Source organism: Pteropus vampyrus, unplaced genomic scaffold (assembly GCF_000151845.1).
Source record: "Pteropus vampyrus isolate Shadow unplaced genomic scaffold, Pvam_2.0 Scaffold419, whole genome shotgun sequence".
NCBI classification, from domain to species: Eukaryota; Metazoa; Chordata; class Mammalia; order Chiroptera; family Pteropodidae; genus Pteropus; species Pteropus vampyrus.
This window is the reverse complement of record NW_011889200.1, coordinates 94026-100989: the sequence shown is the minus strand read 5'-3', so window position 1 is coordinate 100989 and position 6964 is coordinate 94026.

The window sequence follows — 6964 nt, the reverse complement described above, 5'->3', positions numbered from 1 at the left end:
CTTTCCAAGCCATACTGCCTAAAATAGCATCATACCTATCACTTTCCATATTACTAACTTGCTCTATTTTTCTTCATAATACTGATGAGATTATATTATACATAATCAATTGTTTGTTGTCTATTTCTCATCAGAATTAAAAGTTCATGAGGGAATAAATGTCTGTTTTATTCCCTTCTATATTCTCAGCTTCTAGAACAGTATCTGGTACATAGTAAGAGCTCAATAAATATTTGTTAAACAAGGAGTGAATGGTTACGTGGATGGGGCTAAACTTGACAGCCTAAATCAGATTCATATAGATCTTATGTCTGTCTGGAGGGTCTAGGAGGTGAGTCTACTGGGGAACTATTTATTTAGAAGCCCAAGGTGCCTCTCAAGAAAGATTTCATCCTAATGGAAGAAAGAATGAATATGTAAGTTCCTCCTAGACCCCAGGATTGAAGAGGAGGGAAGATTTTGAGCATAACTCTCAGGTTGTAATTAAATGAAACAATTTAAAATAAGTAACAGAAACCTAACTCAACTCACCTTAAGCAGGAACAAAAAGGACTGTATTGGTTCAAAAGACTGGGAAGGAGAGTGGGATGCTAAAGAAACTGGGGATGAGGACTCAACATGGTTAGAACTCTGTCTATATTTCATCTCTGCTTGTCTCTGCTTCTCTTTCTGCAGTTGTCTCATCCTCTCCTGCTATAGACTAGTCTTTTCCATATTGCAGGAAATGTGGCTGCCAGCAGCCACAGCTTAGCAAAGAGAACTTCTACATCCTAGAGTCCGTGGATCTATTTCAGGGAACAATTATGATTGGTCTTTTTTGGTCATGTGTCCATCATTTTGTCTAATCACTGTTGCTAAGAGAATGGTTGTTCTGTGACTAGCCAGGTCTGGTTCACATACCGCTGAGGCCAGGTGTAGAGTCTATAATCAGTTGAAGGAGAATGAGAAAGCTTGCTGGGAAGACCAAAAACCAAATAACAACAACAACAAAACAATAACAACGACAACAAAGCAATAAGAACAGCAACAGCAACACTACCCTGGTTATCTTCTAATCCAGCTCCCAGGACACATACCTGAGGCCTAAGTAGAAAGACCTTTGCAAGAGTAAGTACCAATTTAAAAGACTGTTTCACTAAAATCTCTGTGGGACATTGAATACACAGGCCACATCAGAAACATTGGCTTTAGTAGTTTCAGTTGAGTGGGAGGCAGGTTTGTGACAATAGCTTAGTTGGCAGCAGCAGCTACCTCAATGAATTAATGTCTTTGTTATGGGCATCAGAGGCTTGGCAGCAGATTATCACCCCAGGGAGCTAGAGATGGAAAGGAGGAAGTAGTGGAAGCCACTAGAGAGGTGAATGGATTCTGTTAATAAACCTGTGACAGACTTCTGGGAAAGTGGCAGAAATAGTTGGATAGTGAAAGGATTTGAAGAGAGGCAAATACATGTAGGGGCAGAGTCAGAGAAATTCCTTTTAGTGATTACACTGTGAATCAGATTTTACTTCCAGGTTGTTTCCCAAGTCACCAGGATGTCCACCGACCATAGAATTATAAGGAAAAGGGGCTATAGATCTCCCAGTCATGCCCCATTCCCCTAGAAGCCCTAACACTGTGCTGAAGTCACAAAAATCTGTGAAACAATGCCTCCCTCTGGGAAGCCTCTGGGAAACAGTGCAGAGGGTAGATGGGTCCCACTTCTGGGATCTACTGGTACACATTGGCTGAGCTATGGTGTGGACCCACTGAGCTGATTCAGGTGATGCTTTTCTCAAATCTGATTTTATCCCCACCTATTTCCTTCTTCTTGGCTTAAAGCCTAGCCACAGACCAATCCCACCATCAGACCAGGATTTTCCTGACACTGCCTTCTGCCTGGTTTGGACTTCCGCAGGTTCATTCTTGCCTATCTATTCAGACTCTGGACCTTATTTGTGTCCTTCTGTTTGGCTTTATATCCTGGATTCAGACCTTGGTTTTATCCTCATAACTCATGGTAACTAGTTCCCTGGTCATTTCTAGCTTCCCTGTTTACCTACTGGATCAACCTGGCTACAAGTCCTGCCTTTCATTATTTGGCATCCACTCATGACCTAGCATTGACAGTGTACTTCCACCTTACTCCCTTTGTCACTTGAATTGCTTTCTCTAACCACTCTTAGAATATAAAGATGCTGCTCACGTTGATACATAATGTCTTCATATTTCAGTGGCTTGTCTGGCTGAAGGAACCTTCATAACCTCCTCTGGCAATCCATCCCACTATCTAATCACCCTGATAGTCAAAGTTCTTCCTTCTGTCATACCATTTAGTAGAAGCCTGACTGCTGTGGAACAATAATCGTTCTAAATGTCACCCACCTGGGAGAGATGAGAACAGTGATCCTCAGAGTATGCACTATTTGGAATGTGCCCAGAATCTAGAAATACCTGTTTAAGATGGAAACAGTGGTCCTTTGAACATATGTCATTGATAGGCCCAGGGAACTATAATAGTCACTCTCAGAGCTTATTGGGATAAAACGAGGAACCAATGGGGTTACTTTACAGCTCCTGGGCTATTGAGGGTCTTGAGGAAGAAATCCTTAAACTGGAAGTGAAAGAAGGCACCCTTCTGTGGCTGGATGGAGGCAGTGAATTTGCTCAGCTAATACAGCTTGTAATGTCTAGTCCAGAGCCTGGCAAAATAGCTCCCCATTCATTTATTTTTAATTCTCTCAATTTCAACTGTCACTGCCCACCCTGCTTAAGTCCAGGCACCCAATTTTTTCTGCCTAGCCAAGTACAATAGCTCCTATCTAGTTTCCCTGCCATCACTCTTGCTCCCTTCCATTCTATTTTCCTCACAGTGATAAGGAAAGATCACAGAGTGATCCTTTAAAAATGTAAAACAGACCAGCAATCCCTCTACTAGGTATTTACCCCAAAGACTCAAAAACCCATATCCGAAAAGATATTTGCACACCGATGTTCATAGCAGCATTATTCACAGTGGCCAGGACATGGAAGCAACCAAAGTGTCCTATGATAGACGATTAGATAAAGAAGCTGTGGTATATATATACAATGGACTATTACTCAGCTATAAGAAAGGATGAAATACTGCCATTTGCAACAACCTGGATGAACCTCGAGATGATCATGCTAAGCGAAATAAGCCAGACAGAAAAGGTTGAAAATCACATGATATCACTTATATGTGGGATATAAACCTAAAAGCAACAAATGAACAGGACAAACAGAGACTCATGGTCATGGACAATAGACTAGTGGTTACCAGAGGGTAAGGGGGAGGGGGAAGGGGAAGGTAGACGGGGTAAAGGGGGTCAAATATGTGGTGACAGAAAAATCTAACTATGGGAGGTGAACACACAGTGTAAATATATATATGCCTTACTGTTAAAGTGTACAGATGAAACTTATTGGATTTCATTAACCAATGTCACCATAAAAAAAAATAATTAATTAATTTTTAAAATTGTAAAATGGGAGACAATAAACATCTGTTGTTTAAACCAAAAAAAAAGAAGGGACAGAAAAAACTTTTGAGGATGATGGATAAATTCACTATCCTGACTGTGATGATGCTCTCCATGTAAAAACTTATCAAATTTTATACTTTAAATATGTGTAGTTGATTGTCAATTACACCTCAGTAAAGCTATTATTAAAAATAGGAAATAATTTTCCAGTCAGCATCTCACACAGAAAAAAAAAGGAAAGCAGATGATGTCCCTCTTTGCTTAAAACCCTTCAAAAGCTTCTCACTTGTTTCACTTAAAATAAAATCAAAACTCCTTCCCTTGTCTTATTAGGTCCCCAGGACCAGGCCCCTGCCCACATCTCAGACCTCTTCTGGGGCTACTGTCTCCCTTATTCACTATACTCCAGATACACTAAATTTATTTCACTCCCTCCTATGTGCTGAGGCTCTTCCTTCTCTTGAGGGTCTTTATACATGTGGTTCCCTTTGCCTCAAATGCTCTTTCTCAGGATTTTCTCAAGGCACGAGCCTTCCTAGTTTTTAGTTCTCACTAAAATGTCACCTTCTTAGAGAGCCTTTCTCTGTTCACCCTTGCTAAATAAGTTATCTCTCCTATTGTTTATTTCCTTCTTTAGTACTTATCGTAACTGTAATTATTTGATGTGTCTTTATTCAAATGTTATCTTTCTTACTAAAATGTAAGTTCCAAGAGGACAATGTCATGCCATCCCCAGCCTTGGACATTCAATAAATATATATTGAATTCATGTTTTTAACTGTAAATACTTAATACATAATTTCAAATTAATGAATGGGTAAAAAGTAGAGGGCATCCCATGGACATTAAAAAGAAAATAAAGGAATATTATCAACAATTCTATGCCCACCAGTGAGATAACTTAGATGAAATGGACCAATTCCTTGAAAGACATGGCTACCAAACCCACACAGAAGAAATAGATAATCTTAAAAGGCCTATATGGACTAAAGAAATTAAATTAATAATTAATAACCTTCCAAAAGAGAAAGCAGCAGGCCCAGATGAATTCACTGGTGAATTCAACTAAACACTTAAGGAATAAATATCAATTCTCTACAATGTGTTTCAGAAAATAGAAGAAACCCTTCATAGCTTGTACTATGACACCAGCACTATCCTAATGGTAACTCCAAAGAAATACATTACAAAAAAGGTAAACTACAGATTAATCTCTCTAATGAATATAGATGCAAAGACCTTCCCAATTTGGCCTTTAGATTCAATCCCAATCAAAATCCTAGAGAGTTACTTTGTGGATATTGACAAATTGATTCTATAGTTTATTTGGAAAGGCAAAAGACCCAGAATCAACAAAATATTTAAAAAGAACCATCAGAAGACTGACACTATCTAACTTCAATACTTACAATAATCAAGGCAGTATGGTATCAGAAAAAGAATGGACAGATCAATATGACAGAATAGAGAACTCAGAAGCAGATCCACACAAATATAGTGAACTAATCTTTGAGAAAAGATAAAGGCAATTCAGTGAAGAAAGAATAGTCTTTCAACAAGAGGTACTAAAACAACTGAACATCCAGAGGCCAAAAAAAAAAAGTGGACTTAGACACTGACCTTATACTTTTCACAAAAATCTACTTAAGATGCATCTTATACCTAAATGTAAAATGCAAAACTATAAAATCCCTAGAAGATAATGTAAGAGAAAATCTAGGTGACCTAGGGTTTGGTGATGGCATCTTAGATATAACACCAAAAGTATGGTCCATGAAAGAAAAAAATAGTAAGTTGAACTTCATTAAAATTAAAAACATCTTCTCTGTGAAAGACACTTGTTAAGAGAATGAAAGAACAAGCCACAGACTGGGAGAAAATATTTGCAAAACACATAGATAAAGGACTGATACCCAAATATAAGAGAATTGTTAAAACCCAACAGTAAGAAAATGATCCAATCAAAAAATGAATGAAAAATATGAAAAGACACCTCGACAAAAAAGAAATACAGATAAACAATTGGTGTATAAAAAAGATATCAATATAATATATTATCAAGGAATTGTAAATTAAAACAACAATGAGATACCACTAACTACACATCTATTTGAATGGCTAAAATCCACAACACTGACAACACCAAATGCTGACAAGGAGAATGTGGAGCAACAGGAACTCTCATTCATCATTGGTAAGAATTCAAAATGGTACAGCCACTTTGGAAGACAATTTGGCAGTTTCTCAAAAACATAAACATGTCTTATCATGTAATCCAGCAACCACACTCGTTGATATTTTCCAAAAGGGTTGAAAACTTATGTCCACACAAAAATCTACACACATTTATTGCAACTTTATTCATAACTGCCAAAAATTAGAAACAAGAAAGATATATTTCAGCAGGAGACTAGATAAACAAACTATGATACATTCAGACAATGTAATATTATCTAGTAATGAAAAAAATGAGCACTAAAGCCACAAAAAGAGATGAATATCACTTAAATGCATATCTCTAAGTGAAAGAAACCAGTCTGAAAAGGCTACATACTGCACAATTCCAATTCTATCACATTCTAGAAAAAGTAAAACCACATTGAGTAGAAAGATTAGTGGTTGCTGGAGGAATTTGGGGTGAGGGAAAGTCATGAATAGGTGGAGAATGGGATTTATAAGACAGTGAAACAATTCTGTATAATACTGTAATATTAGATACATGTCGATATGCATCTGTCAAAAACCCATAGAACTGTACAATACAAAGAGTGAATCCTCATATATACTATGGCCTTTAATTAATAATAATGTATTATTATTAGTTCATCAATTGTAACTAATATACCACACCAATTCAAGATGTTAATAATAGAGGCAACTGTGTGTGGAGGGAGAGAGAGTATATGGGAATTCTCTGTGCTCTCTGCTCAATTTTTCTGTAAACCTAAAACTGCTCTTAAAATAATCTATTAAGTTTTAAAAGTGGAATGAATGTGTGAGAAACAGTTTTGGAAGGTGCAAGTGAGGAGACAGAAGCTCCTGATATTGCATGAGAGATGTAGATTAATGGTTAAAGTGACAGGTTCTAAAAGAGCCGCAAAACCCCTCCTTTCACTAAAACCTGCAGCACATACTGGGCTCCACAACTAGTCTTAATCCCACTTAGATTTCAGGCTTCACGCATCCACTGAATCCCATTGGGACAGTCTCAGACAGACACAGGAACCCTCTGCCTCTCATACCTTCTCCTCTTTCTCCCCCTAAAGTCTCACTAAACTGTTATCTGACAGTTTGACTATTGAAAGGATTTCCCCCATAAGAATTCCATTTTTATAGCCCTCCCAAATGAAAAGAGGGAAGGGATGGAGGGAGGTACAGGAGGAGAGAGGGAGGAAGTTAGGAAGAAAGGAAGGAAGGAAAGGAAAAAAGGAAGGAAGGAAGGAAGGAAGGAAGGAAGGAAGGAAGGAAGGAAGGAAGGA